The 17,268-nt window shown below is 33.0% G+C and overlaps 1 protein-coding gene across 3 annotated transcripts in view; it reads right to left on the bottom strand.

The window, feature by feature from the left end:
- Phf14 (PHD finger protein 14) overlaps positions 1-17,268 on the bottom strand; it is a 183,571-nt gene that overhangs the window by 149,201 nt on the left and 17,102 nt on the right. The window lies entirely within an intron of this gene.

Below are 17,268 nucleotides of genomic sequence, written 5' to 3'. Positions count from 1 at the left end.
AAAAAACTGATGAAACTTAAAAAGTCACTAGGAATGGCATGTTTCAGTGATGATCTTCTTTTAGAAGGCTTTACCACTTAGGTAAGTCTATGTACAACTAATGTTGAAATCAGGTAAATTTGAAATGATTATACTCTAAGCAGGCAACAGAAATCTAAACTAGAGAAAGACCTCTCACAGCCATCCAAAGATAGTCAAATTAAAATAAATAATGATACAAATACTGAGTCAAAAAAATCAAGAACCATATATGATTTATAAGTAATTTTAAACTACCAACATTAATTCACTAGACATCATTATGGATCAATAATTACTTGTATTTTATTCACATCATTATTACACAACACTGACTATAATTAAAATAGCCTAATTGGCAGAAAACTAAAACATGGCTTTGGAACTATGACATAAACTGCCTCAAGTAAATTCTTAATTACTGTTATTACTGTTAGCCTTAAGCTACTCAAAAAGTTTTACTAGTAAACTTTAATATAACCCAAAAGTTATTTAAAAGAATGCCAAAGAAAAGATTTTAAAGGATATAGACTAAGCACTCAAGATAAGCAAAGGAATCATATCATTAATTTCTTTTTTTTTTTTTTAAATATTTATTTACTTATTTAGTTAGTTAGTTTTTAGCGGACACAACATCTTTATTTGTATGTGGTGCTGAGGATCGAACCCAGGCTGCACACATGCCAGGCGAGCGCGCTACCGCTTGAGCCACATCCCCAGCCCCTCATTAATTTCTTAAGTATTAAATTATGGTTGGCATTCATCACTTCTGTTTAGACATAAATTTTCTAAATGTGAAATCATAAAATTTAAAGAAAATATGATTTTCTTCTTGGGAGAAGTTATTCTTACCAATGAAAGAAAGGTCTTTCTTTAAAAGCAGCCATAGCAAAATATTGTTTTCAAAGAAAAACAAAATATAACAATACACAATCTATTTTCTCAATGGGCTACCCAATACCAGAGCAGGAAAAATATCTATGTTCCTTTAAAACAAATTTTTTAAAACTAGATAAAATCTTTATCCACATAAGCAATTACCAAGATAATAAAGGCCCCCCAGGACTATCAAATTTATTCACTTCATTCAGCAAAATCAGGGCAAAGCACAGCAATTCATTTGTGTAAAAGAAAGCAAAATATCAGTTCCATTTTTAAAGAATATACAATGCAAATGGCAAATATTTACACAGAGTTTTAAATCACCTACCTTGAGAATGATTAATTAAATAATTAATAATAAATGATAATTTAATAATAAATAATTATTGATAATGATGATTAATAATAATTAATCATAACCTTGGGAATAATTAATTTCTGAGCTCTACTTCCAGAATATTCCCGAACCCAGTTCAAAGAACAACCAACAAGTGAATGAGAAATTTCTTCTTTGGCTGAAGAAATAACCTGAAAATGACACACACTACGTTGTTAACTTTACAAATTTCTTTACTTGCCCCTTTTACTTCTTCCATATCTCTCTACCACATGGAGAAATATTTTGGTTTACTAATCTCTAGACCAAGTGCTAGTACTTTATATCCATTCTAATCCATTTTAATTAATGACCACATACACTTTTAGCTTCCATAAACATAAGTAAGGAAAAAAAATTTTTCACACAGGTGAACATTAAAATTAAAAATGTATTCAAATAAAACCTTTTCATGTACATGGTATATTTTCAAATAAGTAAACACAGAAAACATGTTCCTATCACCATGTAATTAGGATCAACCTCTGAATAACACAGGCAATCTACATAAATCATATTGAAAGGAAAAATATAAAATGTGGTTTACAATTATTTTGAATGTTACAAAGGTATGGATCTCAACCCAGTGGAAATTTTCCCCATTCAGCTTTTTAGAAGAGACCAAAAGATTTACACTCTTCTACCTTTTTGCTATGTAAATTCTGAGGCTTACTTACCTTTACCTGTAACGTGTATTTAACAATATCTATCCTAATATTTCTCAGTATATATAGAAAAAAAAAACAGGAACACTAAAGAGAACATTTAAAACATAAAAGAGAACACTTTTCTTATACCTAACACCTATAATTAGATCTTTAATTATAAGACACATACCCAAAATAGACTTTAAAATAATTAAATTTTTAAAGTACCTATAACATAACGTACCTGTCAGAAATATATCCTAAAATATAAAAGAACCAAAGTGTCAAATGACTTATAAAATCCAAATGGTTATAACTTGAACATGTTTTACTACAGAGTTAAGCAATTATGAGGATATATTTTTTACATACACTAAAAAATAAAAATGACCCAGGGCTAGGCTAACAAAAGATTAAAAACTAAACAAATGGGGTGGAGGTTATATGTCATAATGTTCTGTCATATACTACAATACACACCTGACATTTTCTTAAGACACACTACATTCAGTACATCAGGATACATGACATCATGTTCAAAGATAACAAGTCAGTTGCAAGATCTTGCCACAAAGATGTTTATACCAAGTAATAAACCATAGCCCTCAGTATTCAGAGAAAAGAGATTTACCTACATTTAGATGAATTAAACACTCTAAAAAGTAATTACATAAATTAATAAGTATATTTGGAGCAATACCTTTTAGCAAAATCTCAAAAACCTCTCTTAATTATGATTATTGAGGATTTTTTTAAAAAAGGATCAAAGATATAGAAAATCCACCAGAACACTGGAGTTACCTAGATATTAGGAATACAGACCAACTCTGACTTAAGGTGGTTTCATTTACAATTTTTCCACTTCAAAATGGTACAAAAGCAATAAGCATTTAATAGAAACCACCCTTCAATTCCGAATTTTGATCTTTCCACAGAGGTAGCAATACACTATACAATACTCTTTTTTTAATATTTATTTTTTAGTTGTACTTGGACACAATACCTTTATTTCACTTATTAATTTTCATGTGGTGCTGAGGATTGAACCCAGGGTCTCGAACTTGCGAGGCGATCCCTCTACCGCTGAGCCACAACCCCAGCCGTACAATACTCTTTCTCAATGCTGGGCAGCAACAATTAATTATAGCTCCCAGCCAGCCATGTAATCATAAGTATAAACAACCCATACTCCACAATATACTGTTGCTAACTAGACTACAGTGTTTGGAAGATGAGGTATGTTCACTGCATTTTCAATGACCATATTTCTAACTTAAAATTATTTTATAGAAGGAAACCCAATATAACTCAAGGAAAATCTGCATTACAAATGCTTTTTATCTGATCCCAACTACTACGGAAACTGAGGCAGGAGGATCCCAAGTTCCTGGCCAGCCTCATAGCAACACAGCAAGACCCTGTCTTGTTTTTTTTTTTTTTTTTTAGTTGTAGTTGGACGCAATACCTTTATTTTATTTATTTATTTATTTTTATGTGGTGCTGAGGATTGAACCCAGGGCCTCACACATGCTAGGTGAGTGCTCTACCACTGAACCACAACCCCAGCCCAAGACCCTATCTTAAAATAAAAAAAAAAGTTAAAATGGCTGGGGATCTAGCTTAATGATAGCACACCCCAGGTTCAATCCCAAGGACCAATAAATAAAATAAAGTAAAAATCGTAAAAATCATTTTTCTTCTCTCTATACTATAGTTCCCATATTTCATTAACTATTCTTGCGCTGTATTACAATGGGCAAACAATTTCTCTAAAGCATTCAAAAAGTTCATATTTAACCATGAGCAGTTAAAGGAAAAGTTGCATGCCTGAATTACAAGTTGGAAGTCTATCACTTTAATCACAAAACAAAACAAAAACCCTAGCAACACTACTACCTATTTTGCTTTAGAAAATTTCCCTTTTTCTGCATTAACATTAAATGAAAATTAAATCTGAAACCTAAAAAGCAATAAAGAGATATCTGTGAGTATTAACTATATAAGAAATTCTAAACAATAAAAATACCACAAAGTTAAAAGATACAGGACAGGATGGCAAAAATATTTGCAAAAATAGAAAATACAGGTATTATGGAAAACAGACAAGAAACTAACATTTTTTTTAAAAAAAGGAAGAAGAATTCCAGTAAGTCAATGAGAACCCGTTAAGAAATTATGTAGGACTGAGCATGGAGACAATCCCAGCATTTACAGGATTACACCTGTAATCCCAGCAATTCAGGAGGCTGAGGCAGGAAGATCACAAGTTCAAGGTCAGTTTCAACAAGTTAATAAGACCCTATTTCAAAATGAAAATAAAAAGGGAAATATCTCAATGGTACAGTGCCCTGGATTCAATCCCCAGTACAGAAAGAAGTGGGGTGGGGTGGGGTGGGGCGGGGCGGGTGGGGGAGGGCAGAGAAAAAGAGAAACTACATAAGAAACATATAGGTAAGTGACAGAATATAAAATGTAATGGCCACAGGATGCTAAATCTCATCCATAATAATGTGAGTGAACATTTTAATAGAGACAATATTCAAAAGAGTTAAAGAAAATTTACTAACATGCAATGATATCAAGTAGTATGTGGGGGAGTAGAGGTATAGTTCAGTGTTAGAGTGTTTGCCTACTGTGTGTGAGACCCTGGGTTCAATTCCCAGCACCACAAAAATATAAATACATAAAATAAAGTTACTTTATTTACCAAAAGAAAGACAAATTCTTCATTACTTTCTGTACTTTTGTAAAAACATGAATATATTTTATATATTCTCATGTGTAAAATGTTGCATTATAAAGCACCCAAAATTATTTCAGTCTCTATTGTTAAAGTGGAAAATCCAAAGACCAAACTCCTCTGAAAGCATACATTTTAATATAAGAAAACGCATGGAGCTTAATTACCATAATTCACCACATAATCAGCACAGAATTTATGCCTAAATCATCTTTGCAAAAAAGTGGGGTATAATCATTATATAAAATGCTTTTAAAAAACTATGACAGTATTACTTAAAAATCATTTACTACTAAACTGCCTTTGATACAAGAGTAGGATGCATGGAATATTCATGAATATACATTAAGTGGTGGCGATGATTACGAAATACAACGTGATAACATGATCTCATGAATGCACAATATTATATATTATTGTCTAACCATGTTTTCTGAACTCCACTTGCAGGATTTATAACAATTTCTATAATTGCTATACATCACAACAAGAATCTTCCTCTTTCAATACTCATTACATCTCCAGTTCAAGAAGTACCATAATACCAAGCACCAAAAAACTTCAGTACTTTCAAAGCAATGTCTCACAATAACAACAACAACAAAAGTAAAAATATCTTTAATCGTTTTTAAAGCAATTTCCCTTTAGTTTGTTCTTTTAGGATAAATAAACATTTTATAAATAACAATAACCAAACAAAAATAATGATGTGGAAAAATCATTTGAGAAAAGAAGAAAAGGAGAAAAAAGCTAAAAAACAGATGACAGTGATTGACACTAATCTCTAAACTAGTTCATCTACCTGAAAAAATAGCTGTGAATTCTTATTGAGAAGCAAAATGGAATGTTACAAATAAAAAAAAAATTGAGACAAATTCTTTAACAAAATAAATCAATGGCTCATGTTGAAGAGAATTAATCAGTACAGAAGACAGAATTTAAAAACAGAAGAGATTAAAAAGAACAAAAAAGAAAATATGACACAAACTTAAAAGCCAATCATCAAGAAGTTACTAACAAAAAAAGAAATAAAAGATAATAAAAGTCTTAATTGAAATAAATTTTCCAGAATGTGAACTCTAAGTTTCTAATGTTGCATGAAATTAATTTAGAAATCAAAAACAGAAAGCAGAAAAAACAACTAATAAGAGATTAAACAGCATTCTTCTAAACATGGGTCAAAGAAGAAGTAACAAAAGAAATTTTAAAGTAAATGAAAATAAACAATTTACCAAAATGTGTCAGATACAGCAATACATAGGGAGAAATTAATAGCATTTATTAGCTATAATTAATTACTGCATATATGAAAAGATCTAAAAAATCAATCATCTAATCTTCCATCTTAAGAAACTAGAAAAAAAACAAAGAAATCAGAAGAAATAATAAAAACTAGAGCAGAAAAATAAAATTGAAAATACGATAATGGAGGAAATCAATGAGACCAATAGGTTTTTATGAAAAAAAATTTTTATCTTCTTGCTAATTAAGAATAAAAGAAAGATGACACAAATTACTAAAACAAGGAATAAACAGGATGCATCAGTATAGATCTCACAGACATAAAAGGATAATCAAAGAATTCTATGAACAACTCTACACCAACAAATTTGATATCCTAGCTGATAGGGACCAATTACTTAAAATATACAATCTAATAGTGATACAAGAAGAAACAGACATTCTGAATAGGCTTATAACTAATCAAGAAATTGAATCACCAATTATAACCTTCCAAAACTGAAAGTGCAAGATACAGATGCGTTCACTGGTGTATCATATAAAATATTTAGGGAAAAATATAACAATTATCTACAATCCCTTTGAGAGCATGGAAAAAAAAAAGGGAATGCAGCTTAATTCATTGTATGAGGCCAGCATTAACCTAACACCAAAATCACACAAAAACATCACAAGAAAAGTAAACCACAAACCAATCATAATCATTGATGCAAAAATCCTTAATACAATATGAGAAAACTGAATCTTCAAAATATAAAAAGAATCCCACACAATAACCAAGTATAATTTATTTCAAGTATGCAAATCAGCTCTATCACAATATCAACTAAAATAATGTATCACAAAAACAGACTGAAGAACAAAAATCAAGTGATTATACCAATAGATGCAGTAAAAGCTTTGACAAAATCCAACACCTACTCATGATTTTAAAACCCAGCAAATTAGAAATAGAGGATAACTTCCTCAGCAACATAAAGAACACCTTTTTAAAAACCTCCGCTACCATTATACTTAATGGTGAGAAATGAGAAGCTTTCCTGCTAAGATTAGGAACAAAACAAGGATGTACTCTCTCACTATTGCTTTTCAACATCAAATAATATAAGACATGAAAGGAAAATGAGGGTAAAATAAATTGAAAAGGAAGAAATAAAACTGTCTTAGTTTTCAGACTTGCTTGGTTTTTATCTATGTAGAAAATCTGGAAGAATAGGCAATAAGAACAAATAATTTTTAAAAACCTCCTTTTGGGCTGGGGATATAGCTCACTTTACAGTAGGGTACTGGCCTTGCATGCACAGGCCCTGGGTTCATTCCCCAGCACCAAAAAAACAAAAAGTCAGACTAAAAACACCTCTTAGATCTAATAGGTGATTACTGCAGAACTGTAAGGTTAATATACAAAGGCCAACAGCTTTCCTATACACACCAGCAATGAACAAGTAGAATTTGAAATTAAAACAAAAAAATTTACATTATATACTCAGACATAAATCTACAAAATATTGACAAGATCTATATGAAGAAAACTATGATGAAAAACAAACTAAAAAAATGAAGATATATGATCATAGATAGGAAAAATCAATATTGTCAAAATGCCAGTTCCCCTCAACTTGATTTTTGACTCAACTGCAGTCCCAATTGAAATCCCAGAAATTTAATTTGTGAATACTGATAAACTGATTCTCAGGTTCATGGGCACATACCTGTAATCCCAGCAGCTCGGAAGGCTGAAGCAGGAGGATCACAATTTCAAAGCCAGCCTCAGCAAAAACAAGGTGCTAGGCAATTCATGAGACCCTGTCTCTAAATAAAATAAAAAACAGGACTAGGGATGCGGCTCAGTGGTCGATTATCTGATCCCCAGACACCCCCTCAAAAAAAAAAAAAAAAAAAAAAAAGATAAGTTGAAAAACCCAAAAGAGCAACACAAATATTAAAAAAGAATAAAGTCAAAGGACTGGCCCTACTAACTATAAAGTTACAGCAATCAAGACAGTGTGGTATTGATGAAAAACTAGCTGAACAGTACAGAGAGCCCAAAAAGAGACCCAAACAAACAACTGGTCTTTGACAACCAAATAACAGCAATACACAATGAAGCAAAGACAGTTTTTTGAACAAATGGTGATGTGACAATTGAACATACTGATGCAAAAAATGAATACAGAAACAGACCTTATACTCTTAACAAAAGTAATTCAAAATGGATCAATAGAGCCAAATGTAAAATGTAAAATTATAAAACTTCACAAAAACAGCATTAGGAGAAAACTTAGGTGAACTCAAATGTGGTGATAACTTTTTAGATATGACACCAAAGGCAGGATCCATGGAAGAAATAATTCATAAGCTGAATTTCATTAAAATGCAGAACTTTTGTTTTTCAGAAGACATTCTCAAGAAAATGAAAGGACAACCACAGAATACAAGAAAATATTTGCAAAAGGCATATCTGATAAGAAACTGTTATCTAAAACAAAGATCTCTTAACACTCAACAATAAGAAAACAAATAATCCAATTAAAATGAGCTAAAGACCTAGAAATATATGGAGACTAAACCTCTTTTTGAATAAAGAATGGATCACTAAAGAAGTTAGAAGGAAAATTTGAAAATTCCTTGAAACAAATAAAAATGAAAACACAACATACAAAAGCCCGTGAGATATAACAAAAGCACAATTAAGAGGGAAGTTTATAGCAATGAATGCCTACATTAAAAAAAAAAAAAGAAGGATTTCAAATAAACAAACTAACAGTACATCTCAAGGTCTTAAAAAAGAAAAACCCAAACTCAAAATTAGTAGAAAGAAAGAAATTGTAATTATTAGAACAGAAATAAATGAAATAGGGTCTAAAAACAATACAAAGCATAAATGAAAAGAGTTGGATCTTTGAAAAGATGAAATAGCTAAAAAAATGTCTATCAAATTTCTAGACATGTGTGACCTACCAAAGATTAAACCAAGGGGGGCGGGGGGGAACCTGAATGGTCCAACAAGTAATGAGATTGAAACAGTTACAAGAAGTCTCCCTCAAAGAAAAGCCCAGGACTAGATGGTTTCACTGATAAATTTTACCAAACTTTTGAAGAACACACACCAATGCTTCTCAAACTGTTTCACAGAAATTGAGAGGGAAAAGAATCTTCCAAAAATCATTGTAAAAAACTAATAAGACAAGGACACAACAAAAATAGAAAACTATAGATCAATATTCTTGATTAACACAGATGCAAAAATCCTCAAAAACTACTAATATTAGTATATCAAGAGCACATAAAAAAAATCACACACCATGATCAAGTTGGTTTCATTCCAGGGATGCAAGGATGATTCTACAAAATGCTAATTAATAAACGTAATACATCACATGAAAAGAATGAAAGACAAAAATGATATCCTCTTAACAAATGCAGAAAAAGTACTGATCAGAATCCAACAGCCCTTCATGTTACAAGCCCTGAACAAGTTACAAAAAGTCAGGTCATACTTCAAAATAATAGTCTATTTACGACAAATCTGTAGCCAACATCACACCAAATGGGGAAAAATTGAAAGCATTTCCTCTAAGATCAGGAACAAGACAAGGGTGTCCCTTTTCACTGCTTTTATTCAAGATGGTACTAGAAATTTTAGCCAGAACAATTAGGCAAGAGAAATACACATGAGGTAATCACATAAGAGGGGGGGAATTCAAATTACCAGTGTTTGCAAATAATATGATTCTACGATTCAGTAGCTTTTCTATACACAATAATGAATCTAATAAGAAAGAAACAATGAAAATAATCCCATTCACAATAGCTGCAAACAAACAAACAAAAACATAGGAGATAACATAACCAAAGAAGTGAAATACCTCTATAACGAAAATAACAGAACATTAAAGAAAGAAATTGAAGAAAACATTAAAAGAAAAATTTCCCATATTCATGAATTGGAAGAATGAATAGTTAAAATGTCCATACTACAATACTACTCAAAGCGATCCACACAGATTCAACACAATCCCCATCAAAATACCAATGGTGCTCTTCATAGAACTAGAAAAAACAATCCTAAAATTCATATAGAGTCATAAAAGACCCTGAATAGCCAAAGCAAATTTGAGCAAAAAAGCAAAGTTGGAGATATTACAATACCTGGTTTCAAAATATACTACAAAGCTATAGTAGCAAAACTCAGCATGTTTTTGTTGTAAAAATAGTCATGGGACCAATGGAATAGAATTAAGAACCAGAAAAAAATATCCATGTGTCCAGTCAATTGATTCTCAACAAATACGTCAAAAATGTACATTGGAGAAAGGACAGCCTCTTTAACAAATGGTACTTGAAAAATTGGACATCTACATGCAGAAGACTAAAACTTAACCTCTCGCCCTGTACAAATATTAACTCACAATGGATCCAAGCCTTTAACATAGACCTAAAACTCTGAGAAAACTAGAGGAAAACACAGGGGAAACATTTCAATATATATTGAAATAATCACCTAAATCACCAGTCACCTAAAAAGATGAAAAACATTTCAACATATATTAATACAGACAATGATTTTCCAAAAAGGACTCCATAAGTATGGGAAGCCAAAGCAAACTTTGACAAAATGGGATTACATCAAACTAAAAAAACTACTGCACAGCTAAAACAATCAACAAGGTGAAGCAAAAAATATCTGCAAATTATACCTCTGACAGGGGTTGATATCCAGGATACAGATGGAATTCTAAAACCTCCATAGAAAAAATTTAAAATTAAAATTAAAAAACTTAAAAGTGAGCAATAGGCTTACATATACATTTCTCACAAGAAGACAAAAAAATAAGTATACATAAAAATATGCAATATCACTAATCATCAGAAAAAAATAAATTAATACCTCAGTGAGCTATTATCTCACTCCAATAAGAACAGAAATATTATGAAAAAACTGAAACTCACAAGTGCTGGTGAGGAAATAGAAAAAAGGAAACCCTTAAAAAATATAATTGGAAATATAAATTAATAAAACCGCTACAGAAAACAGTATAGAGCCTGGACATATAGCTCAGTGGTAAAGTATTTGTGGAGCATGTGTGAGGCCTTGGGTTCAATCCCCAACACCACAAAGAAAAAGATATATAGTAATTAAAAAAAAGAAAGAGTAAAGAAAATAGTATAGAGATTCCTCAAAAACCCCAAAATTAACTCCCATTTGATCTAACAATTCCACTCCTGGCTACATATCCAAAATAAATGGAGTCAGCATACAAAAGAGATATCTGCATGCCCACGTTTATTGCAGCACTGTTCACAATACACAAGATATACATTAAGCCTAGGTGCTTGTCATATATATGTATATATCTACAAATATCTAGACATCTTTATGGGTATATATACAACACAGGGGAGTATTTATTCAACCATAAATGAGAATGAAATCCTATCATATACAGTAAAATGGATGGAACTGGAAGATATTAAGCAAAACTAGTCAGAAACAGAAAGACAAGTAAGTACTGGGGGCTAGGGCTAGGGCTCAGCGGCAGTGCACTTGCCTACTAGCATGCGTGAGGCACTGGGTTCGATTCTCAGCACCACATACAAATAAATAAAAGTCCATCAACAACCAAAAAAAAAAAAGACAAGTACTGTATGTCTTGGGGACGGTTAATCTGAAAGTCGAAGAGGAATTACTAATAGGGACAATTCCCTAGTATTTCCAGGGAGGCTGGAGGGATATGAGAGTAGAAGAAGGGTCAATGAACATACCAATTTACAATAGATGCCTGTGTAAAGATATCAAAGTGAATCCCATTAATGTACACGATTCATATGTGCTAATAATAATAAATAAAATGAAAAATATTTCAGAGCATTTGAAATATTTGGAATTTTCAGACAAGTGATGTCAACTATACTACCAACAAATTAATTATACAACACAATCACCTAAAATGATGAAAAACTAATCTGTTTCCTTATTTATGAGTCACATATTAGCTAGCTCTCAAAAAGCTTAAAAGTATCACACTTAAAAGCATCATTTTTGTCTTCCCTTCTTTCATAAAAATAGGACTCCAATTTGAATGAGTAAGTTTGTGGAATAAAATAAGTAATCATTAGCAAATGCTCAAAAATATTTGAAACTTGAACTCCTATCAGACAGTCTAATGAATTATATAAGAAAATTGTTACATGAGCTTACGAACACAATTTCTTTTTTTTTTCTTAAATGGCATTACTATTCAGCATGATCATCTTACTTGTCTGCCTTGACTCAGAAACACTTTTTAGTTGTTTCTAAAAATCAAAGATACCTTAGAAAGAAGGTATTTTCCATTAATGCATCTATTCATCTGCAGCAGAGGCCCCATCATGAACCTTTACTATCTTGAAGCACTTAGTAGGACTAATGCAGTACTCTTCCAGGAATTTCTGTGCATTTGAACAATGACTCAACTGGGAATAAACTCTCCAAGTTAATAGTCCCAGGGAACAGACTGATTAAAAAACAATAGGACATACAAGAAGATTACATTTTGAACTTTAAATGGTATTAGTCCCCAACACACTCAGGCTGGAATCCTGAAGGAAGAAGCTATAGTAAAAAAAGTTGCTTTACTATTACAGATGCAGGACATTGAAACCACAAGGTATCAACACTCTCAAAGCAGATGAGGAACAATATATTCTAATACTTCCAGTGACTAGGCAACTAACTGAAATGAGTAAATGCTTTGGGAAAGGACTGTGGGGAACTGAAAATTACAGGCCTCACCTGTAGGTGACAGCCCTATTCAGTTCCAGTATTTTGTTGTCCTATGAGAGTGAAACCCTAGTGCAGCTAGAATTTTGTATTCTTCAAAATAAGTTCCAAATTCAAACCATGTACAATTAAATCTCCCAGAGTCTAAATGTTAGCAACCAATTCAATTTCTTAAAACCATTGGGCTGGGGGTTGGGGATATGTCTCAAGTGGTAGTGCACTTGCCTAGTATGCATGAGGCACTGGGTTCAATTCTCAGCACCACATAAAAATAAAATAAAGATATTGTGTCCACCTAAAACTAAAAAATAAATATTTAAAAAAAAACATTGGGCTGGCCTTAAAAACTACATCCATGATCAATAACCATGACCTAAGAAATAGACCTAAAGCCAGGTATAATGATGCATACCAGTAATCCCAGACTAGGGAGGCTAAAACAGGAGGATCATAAATTCACAGCCAGCCTCAGCAACTTAGTGAGACCCTGTCTGAAAATTAAAAAAAATAAAATACAAACAACTGGGAATGTAGTTCAGTGGTAAAACATTCACTCACCATTCACACACACACAAAAAAAAAAAAGAGGAGAAAAAAAAAAGTAGACCTAAGAATGGCCTAAAATACAGAGACTGTAGTCTCAGCATAAATCACCAACCCTAACAACCATAGTCATTCCTGCATAAAACATCAGCAATGACACTTATAAAATAGCCATAATATATTTGTGATCATCAGTAGTGATAGATACAACAACTTAGGCAACATTCCTGTTAGGTTATATTCCCTTCACTTTGTACACACTTCTGGAAATCTGAACTATATCTGGAAAAGAAAAAACAAGTCTGAACCCAACTGGTGTTGCTATAACAGAATATCTGACAACAGATAATATATAATGTTTGGCTAGAGAGCCAAAACTGGCAAAAGTCTCCTGGTTACATCACAACATGCAGAGAACTGGAAGGAGAAATGCAGAAGGGGGCATATGTGTAACAGATTGAGCTAAGAGCCAAACTTGCCTTATAACAACCCATTGATAACATGAATCCATTCATGAAAATGGAACATACCTGATCTGATTACTTTTTACTAGCCCCAACTTCTTAAAGGTCCCATAACTTCAACTCTGCCACACTGAGGACCAAGATTCCAGCACATGAACCTCATGGGACAAACTATATCCAGACCACAATACATATATATACACAATAATGTTGACCATTCTCAGTTTATATTCACTACCACTAATATCAAATGGTCCCTTACTGCTGACAAACAGATGTGCAGGTACATACATTTATACAAACCTATGTGTACATGTATGTACCTATATATATGTATGTGTGTGTATGTGTGTGTATGTGTGTGTATGTATGGATACACATACACATATATATGTATGTATGTATGTATATATATATGTATTTTTTTACAAACATATTTTCTTAGTCCATATACTCTCTGAATAAAAATATTTTATGCTATCCTACCTCTCCATAAATCGCCAACTCCTCCCCATGCCATTATTTGCTAATAGCTTGGATGCCTATTTCACTGAGAAAATAAGAAACTTTCCAAAAATAACTTCACATGTTCCAACCACCACATCTAACAACCTATATCTGTACCTTTATACCTTCTTTACCCTTAAGTTACTAAGACTACTCAATTTATCTATTCAATCATTCCACTTGGGGCTGGATATCATCCCCTCTAACCTTGTACTCAAATCCCTGGCTACATAGGTGGGTATGGTGGCACATGCCTGTAATCCCAACAACTCAGGAGGCTGAGGCAGGAAGATCATTACTTCAAGGCCAGCCTCTACAACTTCACAAGACCCTGCCTTCCCCACCAGAAAAAAAAAAAAAAAAAAAGAAAAAAAGAAAAAAAAGCCAGGGATACAGAGCTCCTAGGTTCAATACCTAGTACCAAAAAAGCCCTTGCTCCAGCAACTATTCTTCTTTCTTTCCTACATTAATTGTCAACTCTCCCTTTCCACTGGGTCATCTCCATCAGTATATAACATGCTATACAGTGTCTACATGTCACAGGCAGCCTCTAGGATAGCCCTCAGCAATCAGCATCTCCTGGTATTTGCACTCTTGGAATGTCTTCTCCCACATTTGATTAGGGTTGGTTTGTGTGAACAACAAAACACATCAACAAATGATACATGTCCCAAAATACTAGTTCTTTCACACAATTACTTCCATCTCTTTTTCTCTTTGATCACTCATTCCTAAAGCCAACAGCCCTGTCCCAAGGACATTCAGGCAGCATATAAAGAAGCAAACGTGGTGTAGCACTGAAATCTCTGGCCAACAGTAACCAAAGAATTGAGGCCTACCAACTATGTAAGTGAACCTGAAAGCAAACGGTTCAGCACCATCAAGTCCTAAAATGACTACAGCCTGAGCTGATGGTTTTTATGTATAACTCTGTGAAAGATCCTATGCAAGAACCACCCGACTAATTGCTCACACAAGTAATAAATGCTTATTAAGTTATTCTATTAGGGGATTATCCTTGACACAGCAACTAATAACAAATACAACGTAAGAAGAAAAAATCCCAACCTTGATTTCATACCCCTTTTATCTAAGATCCCATTTCCTTGCTTCTCTTTTGTAGAAAAACTCATAGAAATTATTAAATACACAAAAGGCCCCAAAGAGTCAGGATTCAATATGCATGAGACATGAAGAACCTCATTTTTATAAGACTTGTAATCTGGCCATACATCAGTGATACATATTCTGGGCATCATGCATCCACTGCCTAAGAAACAAATAAAACTCAAGGCTGTTCAACAAGTTAATTAGAGAGTCAAAGCTGTGGTCATATATACTTATCCCTGTATCTTCCTAATGGTATGTATCAACTCAGGATACACTGGGTTCTGATCTTTATAAGCACAGCATCAGCAAGGAAGGCTGATAAAGCAAAAAAAATAAAACACCAAAAAAAAAAAAAAAAAACAGGACATACAAACACTGTTCCCCCAGGATTTAGGTAGCATGATGTTTCTACACTACTGGTATAGTACCCTAAGTGTGTTAATTTACTCCCATCTTTCCCTTGCTTCTTTATGTATATTTTTCATTTGTTTAGGCACTTTGTGACTGAGTCTATTTTCCCATAACCTCTAGGATAGTTTGCCTAGTGCTGTACTTGAACTCTACCATTGTATTAGGGCAGTTTTTCAAATGACAAGAGTCCCTCATCTGACTCTAAAAACATTATACATAGTCACTCACTTTCTCATTTTCTGAAACATTCTTCTCTAGTCATCATTCATGGTTCTCCTTCTGGCCATGTGTTTCCCATATTCCATGAAGAGCTAGGATTACTGTGTTATATATACTTACTTCCTAAATATCACATTCAGTCTTAAAACTTTATGTACATCTGCAGGCTGATGAGTCCCAAATTTATATCTCTAATCCTAACATTTTACCTAAACTCCACACTGTTTAAAATTAAAACTTTACTATCTACTATTCTTCTCTCAGGTCACTGCAGGGGTCTCCTAAGCAGCCTCCCAGATTCCCACCTTAAATCCACTTCAATCTACTTTCAATCCAGCAGACAAGAGTGATTCTTCCCAAACAAATAAAATCATGTTAACCTCTGTTCAAAACTCCTATCTATCATAGTGAAATCTAAAATCAGTACCATGACCTGCAAGGTCCCATCTGGTTTATTCTTATCCCTATTCCCATCACTAATCAGCTTGCTCTCTCAGTTTTAGCCTCACTAACCTCTGTACCAATACACAAACATTTCAGGAATGTTCCCACTTCAAGACCTTTCCACTCTGTTCCCCAAATATTCACATGATTTGCTTCTTCACTTTCTTTAGGTCACTAGTCAACTATCACCTTGTCTGAGAACACTTACTGCCTTTTATAAATACAAACTCCTGGGCTGGGGTTGTGGCTCAGGGGTAGAGCGCTTGCCTAGCATGTGTGAGGCCCTGGGTTCAATTCTCAGCACCATATAAATAAAAATAAAGGTGTGTTGACAACTAAAAAATGTTTTAAAAAGATATTTAAAATAAATAAGTAAATAAATACAAACTCCTTTCAATCCATACAACCATCCCATCCACCCATCCCCTCTACCCCTTGCCCTGCTTTACTTTTCTGCAGTTCACACCACTATCTGATATTTACTGATTTATTTGTTTACTATCCATAAGGTCAACAATTTGTATATGCTATTTGTAAATGCTATTTCATATGCATAAAATTTATAGGATTTCAGACATACTGAAGATACTTAACATACATTACTAAAAAAATAAATAAGTAATAGCAACAGAAGACATTTTCACAGTCAGCTTCAGTTCCATGGGCTCCATATGAGGGCAAAAGGAACTATGTGAGGTTAGAGCTGTAATACCAGAAAGGCAGGTAAGGGCAAAACCACAGAAATACTGCTTCATGGTAGTCATGGCTCTGATAAGAACAAATTAACTGATAAGAAAAAATAGCTTTGCCACAGAGAAACCAGAAAAATACTCTCTCAATCAACTGATCAAAATAATATCACTAGTAATTCCATAAATAAAAATATTTTATGCTTCTTAATA

Source organism: Urocitellus parryii, chromosome 3 (genome assembly GCF_045843805.1).
Source record: "Urocitellus parryii isolate mUroPar1 chromosome 3, mUroPar1.hap1, whole genome shotgun sequence".
NCBI classification, from domain to species: Eukaryota; Metazoa; Chordata; class Mammalia; order Rodentia; family Sciuridae; genus Urocitellus; species Urocitellus parryii.
Note: the sequence above shows the minus strand (reverse complement) of the source record. Positions and strands in the feature narration are given on the sequence as shown.